This window comes from Ailuropoda melanoleuca, chromosome 8, assembly GCF_002007445.2.
Source record: "Ailuropoda melanoleuca isolate Jingjing chromosome 8, ASM200744v2, whole genome shotgun sequence".
NCBI lineage: Eukaryota > Metazoa > Chordata > Mammalia > Carnivora > Ursidae > Ailuropoda > Ailuropoda melanoleuca.
In genome coordinates, this window is record NC_048225.1 from 118,322,095 (window position 1) to 118,346,236 (window position 24,142).

The 24,142-nt window shown below is 40.7% G+C and overlaps 1 long non-coding RNA gene across 2 annotated transcripts in view; it reads right to left on the reverse strand.

The window, feature by feature from the left end:
- Positions 1-4,518: 4,518 nt before the first annotated feature.
- Positions 4,519-24,142, reverse strand: part of LOC109489756 — a 22,434-nt gene continuing 2,810 nt past the window's right edge. For both annotated transcript variants that reach the window (XR_004627390.1, XR_004627389.1), the window contains exons 3-4: positions 7,859-7,930; positions 4,519-6,184 (exon numbers count right to left, since the gene is read on the reverse strand). This is a non-coding gene — a long non-coding RNA (uncharacterized LOC109489756). The remainder of the gene's footprint in view (positions 6,185-7,858; positions 7,931-24,142) is intronic.

Consider the following 24,142-nt stretch of genomic DNA (forward strand, 5'->3'; position numbering starts at 1 on the left):
TATTTGATGTCCTTCCACACTTGTTGGCTTTCCTTCCCACCTTCCCCAAGTTGCCACAACGCAAAGTGGGGTGAGGAGAAGGGAAAACAAAACATAACAGAAGACCATTCAGAAGTTTCTCTCCTGCTCTGAAAGAGTGCAGCAGCCTGGCCAAGTGAGCACAGTTCGGTGAATTCTTCTAGGTAATTAGTTTCTTAGAAATTTGCTGGGTTGTAGAATCTTCTTCCCTTGAATCTTAGGAATGTCTGAAATGCCAGACAAGCACTCTTCCCACAAAGTTATGTTAAGAGGTTTAATTAACAGAAAATGCTGTGTGTCACACATATCAAAATTTAAATGAGAAGAATGAATCCGGCCAGTGAGATTGCTGAGACCACTGATGTTGCCAGAACATATTTTTCCGTGCCCATAAGAGAAAATGAAAGGTATGTTTGCTACCTCAGTTTCCTCTGGAATTACTCTGGTCCTGTCATTTTCTCCAGTGGTTACTTTTTGTGAATCTATAGGGCAAGCTATCATTATGGATTGTTTATTTGGCTCTTCTTCAATCCACAGTCCTGTTAATATTCCTTTCTTGATTTTTCCAAGGGTTGAGGAGAGCCTGGCTTATTTGCTGGGAGCTGTTATTTTTGGCTCTTGTTAAATTCTTCCTGCCTTCTCCCATGTGTAGAATCACTTCCTGTGCCCACTCTGTTCCCTAGAGGCCTTTCTGCTCTTCAATTGAGTCTTCTACTGACTGTCTGTGGTCTTGAATTAGAGTTTGATTATAAATTGAAATGAGAGCTGTCCCAGGTGTAACTAGAATTTCATCTCTCCTAATGCCAAGCCTCTCCAGGGTCAACAGACAACCTCTCCTTTTTCAAGATTTTGCAAAACGGAGGATCAGATCTTTGAATGTGAGAGGGGAGTGTTTGCACAGTGACAAGAACGGGGGAGGGGGATGGAAGGGGTGCATTATTCTTACTCCCCTTGTCCCGCCCCTTCCTATCTCCTACATGGAGGAGTTGCCTTCACTCTGGGCAGTCTTTAAGATCTCACTGCACAAACAGTAGCAGGTTGGCTAACAGCTCTAAGGCATTTTCACGCCGTAGCCATTAGATACATCGCTCTCCTTTCCCTCCTGTCAAACAAATGTCATACCACCCTAGAGCAGGCTTTATGATTGCCCAATGGATCGTGTGCTCCTGAAACAAGATATTATTAACAGATGACTTATAAAAATTGTCCTTGCAGTTCTGTGATGGAAAACAACTGTTATTTAAAAACAGAGCCAAAGATGAAACTTTTATTGAATATATACATTTCACAAAAATATATTGAATGTATATTCAATAAACACGTGTGCAATACAATCAATGCTAGTCATCGAATATTAAATGACTTGTGTCCTTTATTCTAGCACTTAGAATGAGTTCCATGACATCAGCCAAGATTCTTAAGCCCTCTAGGCATCTGTTTCTACGTCTGTGAAACCTAAGGAACTGAAGAATAATTTGACTCCATTTCTATAACTCCTCACCCTCTGCTTCTGTGACTCCCGTTTCGGTTTGGAGATGGAGGCTATGGCCGTCAAAATCCACAGATGACCTCAAGCCAGCCAATGGATTCAACCTTCTCCTCTTAACACACTTTAACTAGAATGACTCAAAAGAAACGACATAGACCATATGAGCTCATTTTTCACTTACTGTTCCAACTGACCTCATGGAGCTTTTATGAGCAATTAAATGGCGAGGAGGGAGGAGACGGAGGAGGAGAATCAAAGTCCTGAGTCCGTTCACAAGCTGGATTAGTAAGCTGTGCTGCTCTCCCCATGGCCTGTGGACAGCTTCATCTCAAGCAGTCTCACCGGAGGTTCTGGACTTCCTCAATGTGGTGATATACTCTCCTTGGTAAAGATGAAGTGGCCGAAGAGTGCCCGTAGGAGAGGCCCTTTTAGTCATGCTTCTGGTAAAGGCGATGATTCGCAGGAGTCGTGTTTCCTCTGGCCTGTCCTCTGGTGGGAATGCACGTGAGCGTTTGGGTAAAGATGGGGTGACTGAATCCCATGACAAGGTGTCACGTCTGTCTCCTGGAGAGCAGTTTTCCTCTATTTGTGGATTGTTCTTAGATAAGGTGACCTGGCTCTTGTGTGAACTGAACTGTTTCTTAGTACCTTGATGTGACTAAATAAAGTAAAGTGCCCTTATTTACTGCAGGACTGAATGACCTATTGACTCTGAGAAGGAAACTTCATTAGTATTGTACAAGGAAGGATGAAAAGTCTATCCCTGTTAAACAACTAGCCTTCAGGGTGAATCACATAAAGCTCTTCTTGACTGAGAAAAATCATAAGCTTTCTTATCAGAATCTTATTTTTCTTGTTTCAGTACCTTCAGGAAAAGTAGAATTCATAATCCATGACCTCCGCCCTACTGAGAGAGATAGACTATGTGTTTTCCTGGCACATCTTTGTCAAAAGAATTATTTCCCATGTTCAAGGAACCCACAAATTATTCTAGTATCAGTATCTTCAAACAGAACATGTTTCAAGAGGGCTTTTCATCATCTGCTTGTTTTCATGTTCACCTTCATGTGACTTTTTAAACTGAGAAACAGAATTTCATCACCGCAGTGAGTGGAGACAGCCCAAGAGCACAGAGTTAAAGTGTGCAGTTACGGGGAGAGCCAAAGAGGGCTTGCAGAACTTGGGGACAGCTCAGGCTCACTCTCCCATATCTGCCATGTCCACCATCTAATCCATGAAAGGCTCTAAGCCACCCCCAAATCTCCGTAGAGCCCCAAATTATTTCTTGGGTTCCCTTGGTTTTTAGGCCATCATCTATTAGCTACCTGATCTTTAAAAAGCCACTGAGCGTCTGTGACGTCAGTTCTGGTTTGGGAAATGGAATAATAATTCTGTCCCTACCTACCCCACAGGCCCATTATAAAGATCAAAAAGGATGATGTGCATCCTTTAAAAAGTAAAATTTATGATACAGATACAAAGTAATGGATTCTGGTGGTATCAGCATTTTGATATGAAACCCTTCTCGTTCGGTAACTTGAAGAGGATAAAACAGATCTTTTTATGCTCAGGAGTTTTTGAACTCGTTCCCCCCCAAACTATAAAAACGCATATACTTTGGTTCAGTTCTCCGTGTCCCAGCCTTTCAATAAGCTGACATCACAGCAGAGGTTCAAATAAAGCAAACAGACAGTAGCCTAGATGTGTGTGTGTGTGTGTGTGTGTGTGTGTGTGTGTGTGCATTTAGAAAATGCACAGGTACCTTTGACCTAACTACTACATATGTTCATACAATTAAAAATGGAATAATGACTCATTAACCAAACAAGTCCCAGAAAAAAATACTCATTTAATACAATCATAGCAACTTCCTCACTGTTTCCACTTCATTGCTGCTTATGTGAGTAAAAACAACATGCTAAATGGAGACTTTCAGGACCCCATGGGACCAATTAATGCCACGTGACTTCCTCTCTGCCTTCCATGAAAATAACTATATTATAATGGTCTGTGATATTAATATCAGCTTTGGAAAAGTCAGGCAGCGGCTCCGTAGGGAAGGAAGTGGCCTGAACAAGAGCTGTGGAATGTGCAGTATTTGACAGACTGGAGGCCACATCTTTTCATAAGCTCTATCACATAGTTAAAAGAGGTGGGGACACCAAATGGGCTTGTGGGTTAATTAGGGTTAAAAGGCCACCAGGGTAGTCGATCTCTGATCTTGAACTCCAAGAAAATGTGGTTATTGGGGGAAGTTTTAGACATTCAAGTTCTCAGAAATAAAACCATTTCCAAAGCATCTCCACCCCCCTCCCCCGCCCCACCGAATTTTTCCAGATTTCTGCCCACCACAGAGGCAGGATGTGTTTCGGTAGCCTCTGTTTGTGTTGGAGTGTAGACGTGGGATGAAGACTGCTGAGTGCACCTCCCAAGCGTGTTGAAGTTTGGTGGGGTTTTCTAGTGACACCAGAAGGCAGGGCAGAACCAAAGGGAATATGAAGCACAGCATCAGAAGCCTTGCGCCAGGGCTCCTCCAAATCCAATTATAGCAATCCCAGGTCCATGTCCCACCCAGGTTCTCTCCTGGTCCAGACTCCATGCAGGGTCCTGGAGAGATTCAGTGTTCTTCCTGTGGCCAAATTCTCCTCTCTAGCAAACAGCAGTGGTCCAATTTCCTTGACTGTAGATTGCTGTGGTTCGTTAACTCCATTCAAGGGTGGTCCCAAAGCACAGCGGTGAATAAAAATTCCCCTAGGAATAGATGTTGACTGGTACGTCTAGTGAACCAAGAGAGACTGCCTATGGCAACAATCTAGATCTAATTTTTGGACAGTAGCTGATGATTTGGTCAGACAATCAGAGGATTAGAAGAAAAAATATTGGAGAGTTGGTGATGAAGAACTTTCTGGAAGAAGTTGGAGAAACTCCTTCGAATGAGTCCAGAGTATGAAAATAGTTGTGCCTAATTAGCATGCTCACCGAAACGCTTCCCCAGTGAAGAAATTTTAAAATAATCAGGACGAGAAAATGACTTTTATTAAAGATGACCATCAGTCATGGTACTTGATCAATGGACTTGTTAACAAAACAGCTATGGTGGCGGGAATGAACCTAATGACATGAACCCTAGCAACAAGGAAGGACTTTCTCCCATCACTGTGATCCGGCTGTACCTGAGCTGAGTCCCCTACTGGCCGGAGTCGCAAACAGTCCTGAGCACTAGGATGGTCCTGTTCCCAGCAGGGCCAGTCAACTACCTGGTAGAAGCTATTTATATTGGACCCTTCCATTGTGGTAGGGGAAGAACCTACCCACTGAAATAGACAGCTGTTTTATATTTAGGTTTGTTTTCACTGCCCCACTGTGTTTCTACTGACACTTTCTTCAGAGGAACTTACTTAAATTCTTAAACATCATAATAGCATCCCTACTCCAGATTTTTTATTTTATAATAATTGTGATTTTCTTGATATTTATTTTCCAAATATCTTGAAATAAGCGGTTAAGATGACTCCTAATATATGACAATGCCACTCAAATACACTTTTGAAATGATTTAAATAAACTGACCTATAATAAAAATTTAAATTGTGAATAGATTGCTCCAAGAAACTCGCTTTACAGAGATAGAAATAAGGCAATGGGCTGATGACTGTAGAATTCACTGGTGTAGCCAAGTGTCCTACTATCCAGAAGCAACTGAACTTACAGAAAGACGGAAAGATCTAACGAAGACTCAGATGTGGTTCCAGCTGGCTACCGGCTGGTAGACAATGCCTTGCAGATTTGTGATACTGTCCCTCAGGAAGAAGCCTTTACTTTGAATTAATGATGAATAAATGGCATTCTTTCTCCCTGTCCTAGAACACACAAATTCAGGAGCTTTGGGGGAAGAATCATGAGGGTACCACTTACAATTTCACCGAACGACCCACTATAAAATTTCTGCATTCTGTCTCTGGGCTCTGCTGGTTTAGTACACAGTAGGTGTGCTGGCAGGACCCCACTTTTCATTAGGAAAAACAAAGGAAGCAGATATTTCCTTTCGTTGCTCCTGACATCGATATATCCAGTATGGCCTAGACTTGGTCAATTCTATTTTAGGTCCCATGCAGGACTTTAAAACCTGAGGGGCTGATGTACAGACTGAGGGGCAGGTAAGAAGCTATTTGCGCTGGCAGGGACAGCAGAGTTGAGAGAGTCCTGAGGTGGGGTTAGCTAGTGTCTAGCGTGAATGTGTTGAGAATGAAAGCAAGAGCACCTGCTGAGAGCTGGTGAGTGCTGTCATCCCAGCTATGTATCTGGCTTGCTTCCCATCCATTTTTTGAGTCAGGTTCTCCAGCCTTCATACTGACTTGGGAGTTTCCAATATCCTTCCAATAAATTATTTTCCTGCTGAAGATGGCCAGAGTCAATTCTCATTATAAGTGCAGTGGTACAATGGCTCAAGGTACCATTCATTCTACCTGGATGACCTCCCACTGGTTTCTGTGGTCACGTTGGGTCTGGTCACTGTCTTAGTGCAAGACTCCTCTTTTCACCAAAGGCTTGTTACTCTCCTAGCTTTCCATGTTGTGTCTGTTTATACTTCCTTTTTCAGTCGAGAAGAACCTTCCCCTGTGAGAGCATGCCATGGTTTTCCTCGGGACTGGTTTAGGAGACAATAGGAGGAAATCACTATAAAGCAAGCACAATGGTCCTTGAAGTTAATTCCAGCTATTTGTGGGGATTGATTAGATGAGTTCTGACTACCTTGATTCAAGGTAAGTTCCTTTCTCATCGGGCTAAAGTTACACTGATTTGTTTTCCATTTTTATACTGTAAATTCACTTCCTGGATATGGCAATTAACTTCAATATGTCCCAAACTTCTTCTTCCCTGACAGCCTTTGGGACATTAAAAGTTTTATCTCCTTGGTGCTCTTTGCTCGGACACATTTAAACTCTTTCCCAATAAAAACAGGGGATTTGGGAGCCGTAGCCATTGATATATAGTTTCAGATGGACAGAGGTCCACTCAACGATACAGTTTAGCTTAGATCTCTTGATCTGGAAGGGCCCATTGAAAACAAAGGAAAGGCAAAATGTTTTGGATAGAAAAAAGGGATCATGCATTCATGTAAATTTTTAATTCACCAAATATTTTTTGAGGAGCTATTATGTGCCAGGTATTACCTTATTCACTGGAGATTTATATATGAACAAATAAAGTGTCTTACACTTATTTTGGGGGATACAGATGGTAAATGGATAAAAAAAAGAATCTGTGTTCAATGGGGTGTGACGGGAGCATGTTCACATGTTCAAGAAACTATGAAATGGCCAGTGTACCCGCAGAGTGAGCGATAGGACAGTATTACATATAGTGGGAAGGGAGTGTGAAGGACCTTGAGAACATTGGAAGGATTCAGGCTTTGGCTTCAGGATGGAAAGACATTCAAAGATTTCAGCCAAGGAATGACATTATCCAACCTACAATTTTTTACAAGGGCAAGTACAATTTTTTTTTTAATCAAGGTAAAATTTACATGCAGTGAAATCATGGATTTAAGGTGAATCTGTCAGTGCATGCATCCCTGTAACTAACACCTCTGTTAAAATAAATATATTGTCATAATCCCAGAAATTTTTCTAATTTCCCTTCTCAGTCCACTCTTGCCCCCAGGAAACCACTATTCCAATTTTAATCAAAATAAGTTAGTTATATTTGTCCTAGAATTTCATTGAAATAGAATCATATGGTACCTTCTCTCATGTGGCTGGCTGCTTCTACTCAGCGTAATGCTTTGGAGAGTCCCTCACATACAAATCAGGAATTCATTTTTTAAAATTGAAATATAATTGACATTATATTAGTTTCAGGTGCTCAGCATAATGATGCGATAATTGGACACATTGTGAAATAATCATAGCGATGAGTCTTGTTAATATCTATTACCATATGTAGTTATAAAATATGCTTTCTTGTGATAAGAAATTTTAAGACTTACTCTCTTAGCAACTTTCAAATGTGTAATGCAGTGTTACTGACTACAGTCACCGTACTGTACATCTCATGACTTACTTCTTTTATAACTGAAAGTCTATACTTTGATGCCCTTCACCCATTTCATACACCCTCTACCCCCAGTAAACACCAATGTGTTCTCTGTATCTATGATCTCTGCTTTATTTTTGTTTTTAGAATCCACATATAAGTGAGATCATTTGGTATTTGTCCTTTCTTTGTCTGTCTTATTTTTACTTATCATAATGCTCTAAACGTCCATTCATGTTGTCACAAAATGGCAAGATTTAATTCTTTCTTATGGCTGAATAATATTCTATTATATATACATAAACACATACATACCATATCTTCTATATCCATTCATTATTGACGGACACTTAGGTGGCTTCCATGTCTCAGCTATTGTAAACAGTGCTGCAGTGAACATAGGAGTGCATATATATTTTTGAGTTAATGTTTTTATTTTTTTCAGATAAATACATAGACATAGAATTGCTGAATTAAATGGTAGTTTCTCTGTAAATTTTTTTAAAGATTTATTTATTTGAGAGAGAAAGAGAGAGAGGGAGAGAGAGGGAGCGTAAGTGGGCAGGGCAGGGAAAGAGAGAGAGAATCTCAAGCAAAGTCAGTGCTGAGCACAGAGCCAGACTCAGGGCTCGATCTCAGGACCCTGAGATCATGACATAAACTGAAACCAAGAGTCTGAGGCTTAACTGACTGTGCCACCCAGGTGCCCATCTGTAATTTTTTTGAGAAACATCCATACTGGTTTCCATAATGGCTTCACAATTTACATTCCCAACAACAGAGCACAAGGGTTCCTTTTTCTCCACATTCTCCCTGACACTTGTTATTTCTTGTTTGATTACAGCTATTCTAACAGGTGTGAGGTGATATCTCATTGTGGTTTTGATTTTTCATTTCCCTGATGATTAGCGATGTCGAGCATTTTCTTAGTGTACCTGTGGTCCCTCTGCATGTCTTCTTCAGGAAAATGTTAAGCAGTTCATTCTTTGTATTTCCAAATAGTAATCCATTGTATGACTGCATCACAAATTATTTATCCATTCTACTGTTGATAGTTATTTGGGTTACTTTGTTTTGTTTTGTTTATTTTTGCCATTATTAGTAAAACTTCTGTGAATATTCCTGCCATGTCTTTTTTTTTTTTCTTTTTGGACACATTTTCATTTTTCTTTAGTAAATACCTAAAAGGGTGATTTCTGAATCATAGAGTAAATATATCTTTAACTTTTTAGGAAGTTGACAAATAGCTTTTCAAAGAGGTTGTACCATTTTTTACTTCCCTCCGCAATATAAGATGAAAACCTGGCATTGTCAGCTTTTGAAATTTTTGAAATTTTTAGCTGTATCTTACTATATTTTACTTCTAAGCATGTTATAAACCTCACTTTATGATGTTATTAGTTTTGCTTTAAATAGTCAATTTTTTAAAAAAGAAATTATAAGAAGAAAAGAAACATTTCATGGTAAACCACTTATTATTTCTAGTACTCTTTATTTTGTCCTGTGGGTTCTAGTTTCTATCTGGTATCACTTATCTTCAAGAAAGATAATCCTTTGATTATCCTTTGACTATCTATTAGAAGAAAATCCTTTGGCTTTTCTTGTAATAAATTCTATCAACTTTTGCTTATTTGAAGATTCCATTGTTTTAGCCTCTTTTTGAAGGATGTTTTAATTGGTTATATGATTCGATTCTGTGTTGATAGTGGGGTTTTTCCTTTTGGTTATCATAAAACGACATTCCATTATCTTCTGGCTGCCATTGTTTCTGAGGAGAAATTAACTGTCATTTTTATCAGTTTCTCTGTATATAGTGTTATGTTTTTCCTTCGGCTGTTTTCAGAATTTTTCTCTTCATCTTTGGTTTTCAGCAGTTTGACTGTGGTGTGCCTATGTGGAATTTTTCTTTTTTAATTTAGTCTGCTTGGAGATTACTGAGCTTTCGATCTGTAAGTTGATATTTTGGAATAAATACAGGGAACTAATAGCTATTATTTCTTCTTTTGGGACTCTAAATACATGCATATTAGACAGTTTTAATTGTCCCATAGATACTTATGTCTCTTTATTTTTCAGTTGTTATTTCTCCATTATCTTCTGCCATTTCCAGTCAGCTATTTTTCTGCCATCTCATTCATCTATTGAATTTTCAATTTAAATTATTATTCCAATTTAACAATTTTTATTTGATTGTTCATTTTCTAGTTCCATTTCTTTGTTGATATTCCTTATATCTTCCTTCATTAAGGTCACAGTGCCCTTTAATACTTTGAACATATTTTCCTTTATTTCCTTGACAATATTTTATAATAATCATTTTAAAGTTCTTGTTATGTCCAATACCTGGGCCATCAAGGATAGGTTTTTATTGCTCATCTTTTTTTTTTTTCTTTTTGATTTGGGTCCCATTTTCCTTTGTCTTTGCATATTTTTGTATTTCTGATCAATGCTCAACTTTGTGAATGCTACATTGTAGGGGCTCTGAAGCGTATTGAATTTTTTTTTTTTTTTTAGTAGGAAGTTCAATGACTAGTTGTTTACAATGAACTTCTAAAGACTTTGTTTTCTGCTTTATTATGGCAGATCTACGGAGAGCCTAAAGTGTTTCCCACCCCTGCCCCCACTTGGGGGGACCGGGAAGCAATCTCCAAATTCTGTCTCCCCTGCGAATTTTGTCAAAGCCTTGTTTAAAGCATTTTTAGGGCAGAGACAGAGTAGGAATTACTCCAGACTACAGTCCTGACTCCTATGGCTTGGCCTTTCTGACATCTCAGGTAGGTTTTCCACTCCGCAGTACCTGAACGCCACCATCCCCAGTACTGCCTATTCCTCTAATATCTTTGTTTTAGTCACATACTCCTAGCAGCTACTCTCTGGGTGGCCTCAAGTAGTCTTGTCCTGTGCATGTGTAGCCCAGCTGTCAGCCAAGGACTTGCAGTTTTCCTCACCTGGGCTTTTGAACAGTTCCTTTCTTCCTGGTTACCTACCCTTTAGATTCTAGTTGCTTCACTCCCTCGAACTCTGGTGTATACTACGTCTGTTCAGCTCAATGCACTAAGACTGTGAGCTTATTCCTAGGGCAATTGTGAAGCTTCTTGCTCTCCTCGGGAATCACAAGTGTTTCATTGCCTGGTATCCAATGCCTGATAACAGTTGCTCATATATTTTTTTAGTTCTATGGTTATTTATTGTGTGAGGGCTGGTATGTTACCAGTTACTTTGTCCTGCCCAGAAGCAAAGGAATTCCCTTTTGAAGCCAATTTCCTCACCTTGCCTCCATGGTTTTAACACATTTGGTCTGTGAACCAGACCGCCTTAGATACTGGTTCTGTGCCTGGAAAACCTAGCCTCTCCTTTTCCTCCAGGAAACTTTATTTTGTAAGCCTTTTAGCTCTTCCTTGTTATCAGACCTTTATTGGGATTATCTTCACCCACCCAAACTCCTCTTCCAAGCTGAAAATCCTGGTGTTCAAGCTGTGGGTTTCTGGTCCCTTTTCTCCCAGAATGTCCTGGGCTTCTCATGCAAATGGGCCCATCTTGTCTTCCTCTCTCCTCTTCACTATTCTGAAGAGCAGACAAGCAATACAAAAACAACAAAAGGTCCTATCAAATGTGAATTCCAGGACAAGAGATGCTTAGTTGCCCTCCCTATATTAACATGCCTGAGAGGGCTGCTCAGGACGATTCTCCAACTTAAGCAAAGTAAAGCAAGACAAAACAAGTGCTTTCCAGTAGGTTTGGGTAAATAATCAAAGTTTTTAAGGAATATACCCCAACTCACACAGGTAGCCAGTGGCGGAATTAGCTATAATACTGCCTGTCGAACTCAGAGAGGCTGTTTTTCCCTGCATACACTTAGCAACAATTTACAATTCTTAGATTGACTAGTCAGTCACTCAGCAGAGTTCAGAAGGACTTAGAGTTGTACTCTGGTTGTGGTGGTGATGGTGGTCTGTGTGGGTGTGTGTGGTGGCAGGCTGGGTGCAGGTGTGGGTGGCATAGGAAAAGCAAGATCTGTAGGTTGGGTGCTGCTGTGGGTGGAAAGGAAATAGAGCAGGAGCTCTCAGTACCTGGGGATAGCAGAGGGGTGCTATTGGGACTGGCCCTGTCTAGTGCTTTCTAGTAACTAGAGAATAGTTCAAATGAGCATTCCCTAATTTAGGGTCAGCCCCTTTTGCCTTTCTAGTGGTTTTCACATTTACAGTATCTCTGATGATGCTTCTCTCTCTGGTCCTCTGTGCAAAGGAACATTTCTTTCCAGGCTGAGCCCTTGGCTATGTTGGCAGAAAATTGAAACTCAGACTGAAAATCAGACATGCCTGGGCTCTGCAACCTTTGGAGGGTCTCCCCGTCCTCTCATGTCACTGTTGGACAAGTGACTTGGGGGGGAGGGGTCGGGGGGAAGCTTCTTCTTGCCTCTGCTTCCTCCTTCCAAAGATACTCAGGGTCCCCCCTTGGCGATTGATGCGGCCTCCCATGAGACACAGAATGCACCCAAGCAGTGCTAAGGGGAGGGGCGCGGTCTCCCCACTCCCACGTTTTCCCCCCAGTGTAGCATAGCTGTGTTGCAGCCGAATTCAGCAAAACCTATGGGGAGCTCCTCGGCAGGGCGGCTTTGATGACTTCTTCAGACATATGGAGCAGACTGACAAATTGACTTTCAAGCGAAAGGTCAGTGCCGAGAACCGAAGGGATAGACCATCTGGATTCACGATTAAAACGCCCGCAGAGCACGGTTTGCAGCTCCGGCGTCTCATTGTGTAGGAGGCGCTGTCAGAGGGTCTCATTGTGCAGCCGCGCCGGACTCGGGCCTGGGACGGGAGAAATAAAAATTCCTTTGGCTTGGTCTGCGCGCGTGCGCAGCGCCCCCGGGATGGCGTGTGGGTGTTGGAAGAGAGCGCTTGGCTCTTTGGCAAAAGCAGAAACAGCTTTCTGCTAACTCAGGTCTGCCCCGGAGTTGACCTTCAGCGTGGGCTGTCCAGGCTGGGTAGCATCTCAGAAGCGCTGGCTGGCTCATCGCCGTGCCCACCTCACCTGCCTGCGGGGTGAAGAGCACTGATGATGGAGTTTGAAAACCAAGTTTGATCCCGGATTTGCTCTCTGACCTTGGGCCGATGGTCTTTCCCAAGGTGGGTGGGGCTGCCCCCAGACACCTGCGGAACATGTCCCTGCTCCCCCGGGGTTAATAGGAAGCTGGACCCCGTCAACGCCATTCCTCTATGGTCATAAGCGCATTTGTTGTGTCCAGTTTACAAAGTGTTTTCATACCCACAGATATGAGGAAAGAAAACAGGATATTCCTAAGAAGTGCCTGAGGTTCAGGACCTCAGAAAGTGCTGTGTAGTTTGGGCGCCCAGAAAAGGCTAGAGTTCTGTTTCGTCGGGACGCTTTATCTGCTCACCACTTGCTTTTGAGTTCTTACTGATATCATGAAGCAGGTAGATGATAAAACCCTGTAATGACACCATTCATTACGGGATGTTTACTTTCCCCCCTTTCTGCAGCAGTGAGCCCCGCAGGAGATCTTTAAAACCTCTGTTGAATGATGGGACACAAACCTCTCTCCACCGTGAAGTTTCTGCTTGTCCGGCTACCTCACACAGGCCGGGCAGGTGGTTCCACTTCGGGGGGCACTTAGGAAGGGATATTTATAGCTCACTCTTCCCCTTCCTCCTCCTCCCAGGAAGCGGTCAAGATAATGAAATTAAGCTTGCAGTAGAAAGTGTTGAAGAACGTGGCTGGGAAGAGAGAGGTGGGAATGGGGCATGGAGTTCAGAAGGTCTCGATTTGAAAAAACAAAGTGTTTTCTGAAAAGTAAGAAGATCAGAGGAGGGTCTGAGCCCCTGGCTGCCCTTTTGCTTTAATAATGCAGGCTCTGGAGCTCTTCTGCCAGGGACTAAATCCTTCTTCTGTGACTTCCTACCTGTGTGACCTTGGGTATGTTATTAACTTATCTGTCTCCGTTTCCTCTTTTGAAAACTGAGGATAATAGTAATGATATCTATCTCACAGACTTGTGGCAAAGGTAAAATTAGTTAACATGGGTGAAATGCTTAGAACAGCCTAATTGAACATAATAATAGTAATAATAATGATAAAAAGGAACAGTCTCGGGGGCGCCTGGGTGGCTTAGTCGTTAAGCGTCTGCCTTGGGCTCAGGGTGTGATCCTGGCCTTCTGGGATCGAGCCCCACATAGGGCTCCTCTGCTGGGAGCCTGCTTCTTCCTCTCCCACTCCCCGTGCTTGTGTTCCCTCTCTCTCTCTGGCTGTGTCTCTCTGTCAAATAAATAAATAAAATCTTAAAAAAAAAAAAAAAGGAACGGTTTCTAGCCCATAGTGACTTTTGGTAAATATCATTAATTTTCTGTGGGGTAATTCATCACCCTTTTGTTACCTTCTTCCTTCATCTGCTGTTGTCAGGTAATCATCTTATTTGAGCCTTACAATAACCTATATGAGCAGAGCAGGGCAAGGGAAATTATTATCAGCCTTTGAGAGATGAGAAACTGTCTAATTCTTTCTTTGGCCTTCAAGGTCCTGATTCTTGCCTATATTTTCTCTTTTCTTTCTCCTATTCATTTTTAGCATTCATTTCATTTTCTATGAAGCAAAAGAGTTAATTTTATTTATGTACCACAAATATTTGCTGGACACTTACTCTATACCAGAAACTGCTCTGGATGCTTGGAACAGAAGGTGAGTAAGACCTACCAGTCCTTGTTCTCATGGAGATTATAACTTCATGCTTTCTCATCTCCTCTGTTAGAATCTAAGCTCGTAACAGATCCGATTTATCTTTATATCCACCAAAGTATTTAGCACAAAAAGATCAGTAAATATTCAAATGCTTATTGATATAATACTTAGAGCAAATATTCGAGTACTTACTAATGTCAGTACTTACTATGTTAATTGTTTTACATTATCTTGCTAATCCTTTAACAATGATCCTATGAGATGGTATTTTTATTATTTTCATTTTATGGATAGAAAAACCAATATGAGAGACCTGTTTCAGTTCATTCCGATAGTAAGATAGCATCAGCACTAGGCCCAGCCTGGCTTCACTTGAAACACCATGCTTTTTTGACTTTGGAAGAAGTTGGATATATGGGCTTTGTTGCATTATCTGAAGAGATGGGCAAATTGAATCTCAGTGCTGTTAAACAAGCTGAGAGTTGCATATATAGGCACTACCCTCTGGCCCTTTTCAGTTGACCCTTTTTGTACTCCCTCAAAGAATGAAATTTCCTACTTGGGCCAGGGCATTGCCTGCAAGGCAGCCCTGTTTCCCTGGCCTCCATGTTTGGCGGTGAATTTCTGCTCCCTTGCATCCTGTTGGCAAGGAAGCAGCAAACGAAATGCTGGGCCACAACCCCAGGAAATAGAAACATCGGTCATTCTGCTTGCCACCCCGCTTGAAACATAGGGGCCTATTTTTAGACATATGTAGAGCAAGGAAATAATTAAACAGTAGCTTGCCTAGGGACTACATTAGAAGTCTGCATTCTGTGAAGACAGTACGGATTTTAAAATATTTATTTTATTTGACTATCCATTGGTTCATTTTGGTCCCAGCCAATAGGGAATCAAGTATACAGAACTTGTTTTAGTGTTTTTACTTTATCAGAGATGAGTAATCTCTATTTCTAAATCTAAGTGCTATGGTGGGCTTTGAAAATCAGTCACTCTTCAGGATACAGTTAAGGATTATTTTTAAAGCGAAAAACTGGAAATATGATCCCTGTTTCTATCTCTGTTACAGCAACGGGGTATGGCTCAGGAATTTGTTAGTAAGTCTTTGCTATTGAAGGAGTGACTGCGGGCAAGTTACTAAAATGAATTTTCATGCACGCCACATTACCTTAGAGTCACTGATTTACATATTTAAAATTAACAAGAGTAATTAAAAACATGCTTTATGTAAAGAAACAAAGTGTGGCCATGAGAGACAAAAAGCTTATCAGTAAAAATATTTTAATTAATTAATTCTGTCAGAAAGTAGTATTAAGCATCTAGCACATAATTGAACACAAATATTGCCTCTAACTATTAAAACAAGTCACTCGTGATGCACAATTGTAAATGTTTGTGCTAAAATTCGTACATGTCAGGCTGCTTGGGTGATATTTTGAATTGACCGTCATATCAGAAAAATGGCAGAGAACTTCAGTTTCTAGACATGTTTTGCATTAATTTTAGATTAAGTTTGGAATGAAATGTCTCATACAGAAACATCTGGAAATATAGATTAAAATATAATAATCAAAGTATTAAATGTCTATTCAAGTTTGCAAGAAGGAGAGGAAATTTTGTAGGAAAAAAATATAATGGAAACAACTAGCAAAGAGATGGTAAGCATGTGAGATGTTGTTCTGGTTACCTTGGTTGGGGAGAGGAGTTTGATCTTCAAGATCTGAGAGCCTGGGTTTTAAGGCTCCTGAGGGAATAAACGCACACAATAGTAACAACAAATCTAAAAGCGTCTCCTTTAAAAAAAACAGATACTTGTGTTCACATGGAATTATAGTTCAATATTTGTACTACTGGTGTGGTCCAATGATACCTAGACTATGACTTCCTCACAGTCTGATAATACACCCGGATTGACTAGCAGAAGGTAAAATACCTCTTTGGACAGATGAGTTTTTAATCTGGGCTATACCAGATATCCATAATAATCCCTACTGAAGATCAGTTCATAATCCAAAATTGCACAACACAAACCCACCATAAGCAAGAATCACATAAAGGAAATTAGAAGGATTAGGCTGCCAAGATACTCAAATAACAAAACTATCTTTAAGAGATAAAAAAAAAATATCTCTTAGGTGATAAAAGACATTTTAAAAAAGGATTAAAAACATAAACATATAAAGCATTATCAAAATATATTCTGAAAAAGAACCCAATAAAACTTATAGAAATTAAAAAAAAGTCATAAAGAATAGTAGCTAGATGGTACCGCAGATTAGATATAACTGATGAGGAAATGAGTGAACTAAAAGGCAGAGGTGAAGGAATTACCCAGAGGCAGTCTAGAGAGATTAAAAAAAAAAAGGAAATTGGAAAAGAAAAAGAGAAAATATATATATTTACAGATGAAGAGACTTAAAGGATGAGATGAAAAATTTCAACATCATGCAGGAGAGGCAATGTTTTAAAAGATAAGGCAAGAATGTTCCATCGCTGATAAAAGACATAAATCTTCCAAGCAAGAGAATTAAAAGAAATCTCACTGAAATGTCATGGGTGAACTTAAGGGAAGATTTTTAAGTCAGCTGCTACCCAAAGAAAGATTGTCCACAAAAGTAGAATAATGGACAGGCATCTGACTTTTCACAAATATCAACAGAAGCCAGGAGGAGATGGAATCACATCTTCGAAAAGGTGGAGGAGGGCGGAATCCTGTTTAGAATCCTACAGACTGCTAAGCTGTCATTTAAGAGTAGGGAAGGTAAAAGAAGATATTTTAGGTACAGGTGTCGTGGTGTATGAAGGGGGCGTGTGTGGAAGGAGATCATTTCATAGCGTTAGAGCTGACAGTGAGATGAAAGCCTTTACAGGTGGAATCATACAACATCCAAAATTGCCCTACGTCTCAGATGGTACGTCTCCAGGCCAAATCTGAACCAGGAACATTGACAAAGTCAGGAAATTAAGCAATGCTTTGTTATTAGCTGGAGCTCAGTCCTGAAACTCCAGGGCAAAACTGTAATGGAAAAATCAGGCCAGGTGAGAAACTCTTTTTATTGTATGCTAAAGCTAGCCCTGAATAATCTCAAACCAAAGCAGTCAAATCTGTTCAGTTTATCTTACCTTTAGGTCCATGCTTGAATTAATTCTTTCTCTCTTTTTCTCTTTTTTTCCTTTTTTTTTTTTAACGAAAAGGCAACTATAATAAACACAAATAGCTCCAGAGAGACAGATGTGAGACAATACACCTGTGCCATTGCCTCATTTCGAGCTCACCTGGGCCACTCCTGCAAGCTCTGGGAGAGTGGAGCATCTTACCTGGTAGATTCTGTGAAAGTCAAAGGAAAAGTGCAGTGGGGAGAGGGGATATGATGGCTTTTGTTGAGTTATAAGATGGATGGAACTGATCTGAAGAGTCTCGCTAGGCTTTCATTTAAACCAGGACATGGATTTTTATTGCCAGTGCCTATCACCATGTCTAGTGCGGAGGAAGTGCTCACGAAATAGTTGTTGAATTAATGAATGAAAGAAAATGAATGGGGGAGACAAGCAGTTGAGGGCTAGAGGATTCTTTGTGAGAAAGGGAGAGACGTATTACATCTGAGGAGGGTTTGTAAAGAATCTGAACGTTCCCTATTATGCGGCAGAAATCTTCCTGGTGAGATTTTGGCTAAGTTTCATTTTTCCACAGTTGGACTCTGGGTAAAATATCTAAAAATGTGTACTGCTGCTCAGAGAGAGAGGCTAAGTAAATATAAGGGGTTGTTTCCATGCCGTGGTTGAGTACGCAGGGACCACAGGAGCCGTAGACGCAAATAGATTAATTAAAGGCTTTAGGCCTCATCAGGAAGGCCTTGAACTTCGTATGAGAGTTGTAGCCAAAGTAGTTTCCAAAGGGTGGGACTCAGTGACTCTTTCACCTCAATATTAAGGAGTATCAACTCCTACAGTTTACAGCTGCTACAGCAACTGGATGCATTTCAAGGAAGAATGACTCATTTTAGAGTCCTTGTAAGCAAAGAGACTTATGTTAATGCAAGCAATAGTTTGATGGAATTTATGGCTTTTAAATATCACCAAGCTTTTTGATAGGCATAAAATGCAAGTATTAGAAGGAATAATGATAAAAATCTAGCCAAATTTCAATTAGAGACCTTAAGATTGCGAATTTCCCCAAAGTAATTTATATTTGGCTTTGGTAGGCACTATGCGATGTTGTCTTTGTTTTTATAGCAACAGATTTATCTATCCAATCATGTTTGGCTTACTGGATTATTGAAATGATTTTTGCACTGCCTGAATACTCAAAGGAAAAGGAAGGAAGCCCAGAAGACATTTACTGGCAATTAGAAATCAACATAAAGTACTCATTTGTACATAGCGTTAAGATTCTCAAAGCACTTTAAAATTGAGCTCATTTTATTTTTATAGTAACACTGAGCAGACATGGATGTCAAACTCTGATAGTTGGGGATGCTTTAACCTCATAATTCCCCATTAGTCTCCAATCAATTCCTAAATAAATAACTTTTCTAAGAAAAGACAATATATTGGTTGTGCAAACGCAGCTTCAGGACAAAATCTTCGAGCCCGCTCCTTCCAACTAGCTCAACACTCTATCCCTATGATAATGGATTGCATTAGTGGCCCCAAATCTTCATCCTTCTCCTATGCATACCCCTTGTAGTGGGGCTTTGCAACTCCCCGCATCAAGGAGGGGGTGCTATTTCCCCATTCCTTGATTCTGAATTTGGCTTGCAGCTTGTTTCAGTAGTTTTGATGCAAGCGGAGAATTGAAACATTGTCTGCAGGTGTCTGCTAATGCTCTTGCTCTTCTACTGTTATAAGAACATGTCTAGACTAATCTTCTGCAGAATGAGGCATTACGTGCAGAGTCGGCTCACCTTATCCTGGGAAAAAAAAATTCCAGGAATGCAGGAAGGAAGGAAGGAAGGAGGAATGAACAGATTCTGTTACTGAGAGCTGAGCAATGTTAACATTTTGGAAAACATCCTTCCCCGTATCTTTTATGGGTATAAGTGTGTTTGTATGTAGGGTATAAATCAGAAGTGCTGTAATATGTTTTATTTATAAGTATGCTATAAAGATCTTTCCAAATGAATAGAGCTCAACATCACCATTTTTAATAGCTATAAAAGCCTCATGTAATGGTTACCATAATTTATTAAACCATTCCCTTATTTGGTAAGTTGCAAAATGGGCACAATTTTCTCTCTCTCCCCCTACCCATGCTCCTTTGCTGTGTGATTTTGCTGCTCCTGTCATGAAGAGGGAGGGTCGATCGCTCCATCCTTTGAATCTGGGCTGGCCTCCTGACTTTCTTTGGCTGAAAGAATAAAATAGAAATGGTATTTTGCAAGGTCTGGCCCTACGTTCCAAGAGGCCTTGCATACTTCTGTTTGTTCTCTTGGAATCCTGTCCTGCCATGTGAACAAGCCTAGCTGACAACTAACTGCAGACACATGAGTGAGGTCAGCCGAAACCAGAAGAACCACCTAGCTAAGCCCGGCCCTAAGAGCCAACATCTCATTAGCTTAGCGGAGGGTTATTGTTGACATCCCCAAGCTTTGGAGTGCTTTGTGTTTACAGCAAATTGATAATCCGTGCACCTATTGACAAGATGGTAGATTTTTTCTAATTTTTCTTAATTATCTACACTGCTCTGATGAAAAACAGATGCATATATCGTCACACACTTGTCGGAGTATTTCCTCGGTGTAATTGCCTCGGAGGGAGATCGCTAGATGAAAAGGAATGCTCATTTTAAATTATAGCCCATGTAGTGAAATTCCTCCTTGGAAAGGATGGTTAATTTATCCTTTAACCTATCGTGTATAAGAATACCCACCATGGTGGGGGTGGAGGCAGGGATTACTTTAGATCGAGTAGTCCGGGAAGTCTTTTCGGGAGTGGTGACACTAGAGCAGAGGCCTGGGGGCAGCGGTCCATGTCTGGGGAAAGAAGGGTCCAGCCCAGCAGAAAGCAAATACAGAGACTAAGACTGGAGGGTGTATGAGGTGTTGGCTGGTGTGCCTGCAGCTGAGCAAAGGAGACTCAGAGGTTAGGTTGCAGAGAGATAGGGACCCAATCAAGTAGAGCCCCCTGGCTGTGAGGAGCATTTCATATTTTATTCTGGGTCTGTTGTGATGCCATGGGGACATGACCTGGAGGGGAGTGGCCTCATTATCGTTAACATCGGCAGGCAGCATCTCCACATCACTAAGATTTGGTAAGGTTTGCTCTGTGCCAAATGTTGTTCTAGACATGTTCATGCATTAATTCATTTAATCCACCCAGGGCAAGGATGAGATACCATCGCTATCCTCCTGATTTTACAAATGGCATGACTGAAGCACAAAACGATTAGATGAATTACTCAAGCTGAACCAGGATTCAAACCCAGGCAGGCAGTCTCCACACCTCTAAAATGATGTGATTTATCTCTTTGAATGATGCTTCTTATGAAAAGAATTGCCTAAAGCAGGGCAAGGGTGAAAATTCCCACTTCCCAGACTATTGCAGAAGCCTGGAAAGGAAAGTTTTTAGACTTTCGGTAGCTGTAAAGGTGGTGAGAAGTGGCACATAGAAGGATTTGCTGGTAGATTCTCAATGATACTTTAATTGTTTAAAAAATCATAGCCAATCAGATTGGTAAAAAAATGATGTCTCTCTGACATTTTATTTGTGTTTAATTAATAGTGAGGTTTAATATTTTTCTTAATTCCACTGGCTGTTTGAGTCTCTTCTGTTAATTGATTATACATATTCTTCATACATTTTTATATTGGGAGATTGTCCTTTACTGATTTCTGAGAGCTCCTTGTACATTACGTATACTAGCTGAAACACATTACTATCCTTTTACAAATATAATTTTCTAATATAAAAAATAGAACAGCCTTATGTATTTCCCAGGTTGTTGTTGGTATTTTGACTTTGTTGGTTTCTTTCTTCGCACATTATTTTATCTTATTTTTATGCAGCAAAATTGCATTATGTTTTATGGTTTCTGAATTTTCTGTCATACTTGGAACGGTTCTCTCCACCACAAAATTATAAAAGTATTCAGCCATATTTTTTCTGGTGCTTTGATGTTTGCATTTTTTTAACGTAAATATTTGATTCATTTAAAATTTATTTTGGAATCAAGATTGAGTTGGGATGCGGCTTCATTTATTTTATAAATTGCTAGCAGATTGTTCTGACGTCATTTTAAGCATACATCGTCTTTTGTGCACTGACTTGAAATCCCACGTGTGATAGACACTATGTTTACATGTATTCTTGGTAATTTACATGTATTCTATTTACATGCTCAGTTTCACACCTACCCTAAAATCAGGCTGGTTTGATGATGGTCGCTTTATACTCGATTTTAATATCTGTTAGGGTAAGTAACCCCCTCTCACCCAGTTCATCTTTCACTTCAGAATCTTCCTAGCTATTTCTATTGGGTCCTTCTTTCAGCGAAGTTTTGGAGTTATTTTTCAAGTTAAAACTTTTTGTTAAGGTTTGGATGGGGCTTTTAGAACTCTGAAGTTTTGGCAGATCTTGAGGAAGACTGACATCTTTAAAAATTAAATTGAAGTGGGAGCTGAAAGGTGTTCCTGCTTTACTGCTAATCCAGGGTTATTGTAACAATGAACACATTGCATTTGGGCGAGTCTCCTTACGGTCATCTTGTCTTCCTTTTACGCTCTACTTACCCCCCCACCCCAAGCAGAGAAACTGCGGAGCTCGGGAACATAGGGGGTAACATAGGGGATTTTCAGGACTTTCACTTGCATGTGAGCTTTCTTCTTTTCTTTGCTCCGTTTTAACTCGCTTCCTAGAGCCGAGGCATTGTTACTAATCAGCTCCAAACTGTAGTTTCCAGAAGGGGAAGGTGTACGAAACACCAGATTGGCCCTCGGCATCTGTAACTTTCCAGCCCACTGTACGACCCCCGAGTCGAGGAGCGAGCTGCGGGGCATCCCCCGCTCCCCCCGCCCCGGTCTGAAACTTATTTCACGTTAGCGCACTTTGGTTTTACAACACCGTTTCCAAGTTTACGGCCTTCTTGCTTGAGCCGCTTCTTCCAATTGCATCTAATATATCCTCAAATATGGTAAAGAAACCATGAAAAGGAATTGATGCTCCTTTATGAGCCGTCTTAAGCAGACACCGCCAGATTGCTGCGAAATGGTTTTCCTTTTTAGCCCTTCTGAATTGTACTACGTTTCTGAGGCCAAATTCTTTAGGGACACATTATGACTATTTAAGGTCTCCAAACTTTATGCTTCAGTACAAAAGGCCTAAGGGTGAAGATTTTAAATGGATGAAGTGGAGAAATTTGCACTTCCTTAAGCAAACATATAGCATTTCCTTCCATGTGTCAGAAATGAAAACAAAAAATACAAACTAATTTGTCATGAAATTTTCCCTTTTATAATTCCCTCTTTGGTGCTTTTTCAACCTAACAAGTCATATTTTCTCTTCTTTCGTGTCAGGTTTATAGCTTTGCTGGTCACAGTTTCAATAACCATGATGAACGATCTTCTGTTCTATATATCATGTACAAGTATCCAGCTTAAAAGTATCTTTGTGTTCACAGCTTGCTTTCTGTCACCTCCCCGGTCCCCCCTCCCCGCTGCATACGCGCACGGTGTTATATTATATGCGCCGAGAGCTCTGGGGAACGTTCATGTTTAGGAACATTAAGCAAAGCGGAGGATGGCTGCTTATTTGGGCCGAGCTGACCTCACTATGAAATGAGGCAAATTGTCATATTTATGACTCAGGGTAAGTCAATAATATATTGGCGTTCACATGTGGAAACGCATTTACTCCCCAACATGTGGCTTCCACTTTGTTTTTCTCTCAAGTGGCCCTTCTCACCCAAGTGCGAGTATTTTTCCTTCTTTTCTTTCTCTCCCTTCTTTCCTTCTTTCTTTCTTCTTTCTCCCTCCTTCTTTTCCTCCCTCCTTCCCACCCTCCCTTCTTTTCTTCCTTCTTCTTTTCATGCTCTCTCCTCTTTTTCTCGTCCTTGAGCCCTGAGTCAGTGTCATGGGATTTATAGCATTTGGGTAAAGCATAAAAAATACCTCTCTTCAGGTAACTAAAATTATTATTCCCTTTGCCTCCTATTTCCATCCACTGTTTGTTGGTGCTGGCTCTCTCTGTCTCTCTCTGTCTCTGTCTCTCTCGCTCTCTCTCTCACACACACACAGGAATACACTGAACAAAATTATATGGCTGGATAAATGCTATTCACAACTATTGCCTGGAAATCTGATCCTATTGGGTCCTTTGGAATCTGAGTCAGTATCATTTGTTTTTCTTGCTTCTCTGTAAATTATAGCAGGAGAAAAAAAGGTCATGTGGTTTCTGATTTACTGTAGAGAATATTGAGAAGGAAAAAAAAATCAGAGTAGTCATTGATAATCAGAAAACATAGAAAAACCTCACCGTGAAAGTCTTTATTATTTCTAAATTTGGACAGCTCTACCTTCCTGTTCCCCCAACTACAAGGCCCCCATTATCCTGAAGTCTATTTTTATAACACTCCATTTTGCAAGTGGGATTTAGGTGGGGAGGGCCTGTAGAAAATCTCTACATCCCTCCCTTTTCCCCAGTGTGTTCTGGAGATGGGCTTTCTCGAGTGTGCACATATTTGTGAGGGTGCTGGACAACCCTCTCTGTCCTGCCTTTCTCCTTCCTCTTTGCACTTAGGTCACAGTTATTATGGCTGACTACCCCCTGCCCTCAATACTTGCGACACACAGATGGTCAATGTGAGCCTCAGCAGGAAGGGGCTTGCTCTGGGAAAGGCCTCAGAAATGCTGGGATGGCCAGTTGCTGTCATTCTTGATTTTCCTCACCAGGGTGATGGCAACTGGAATG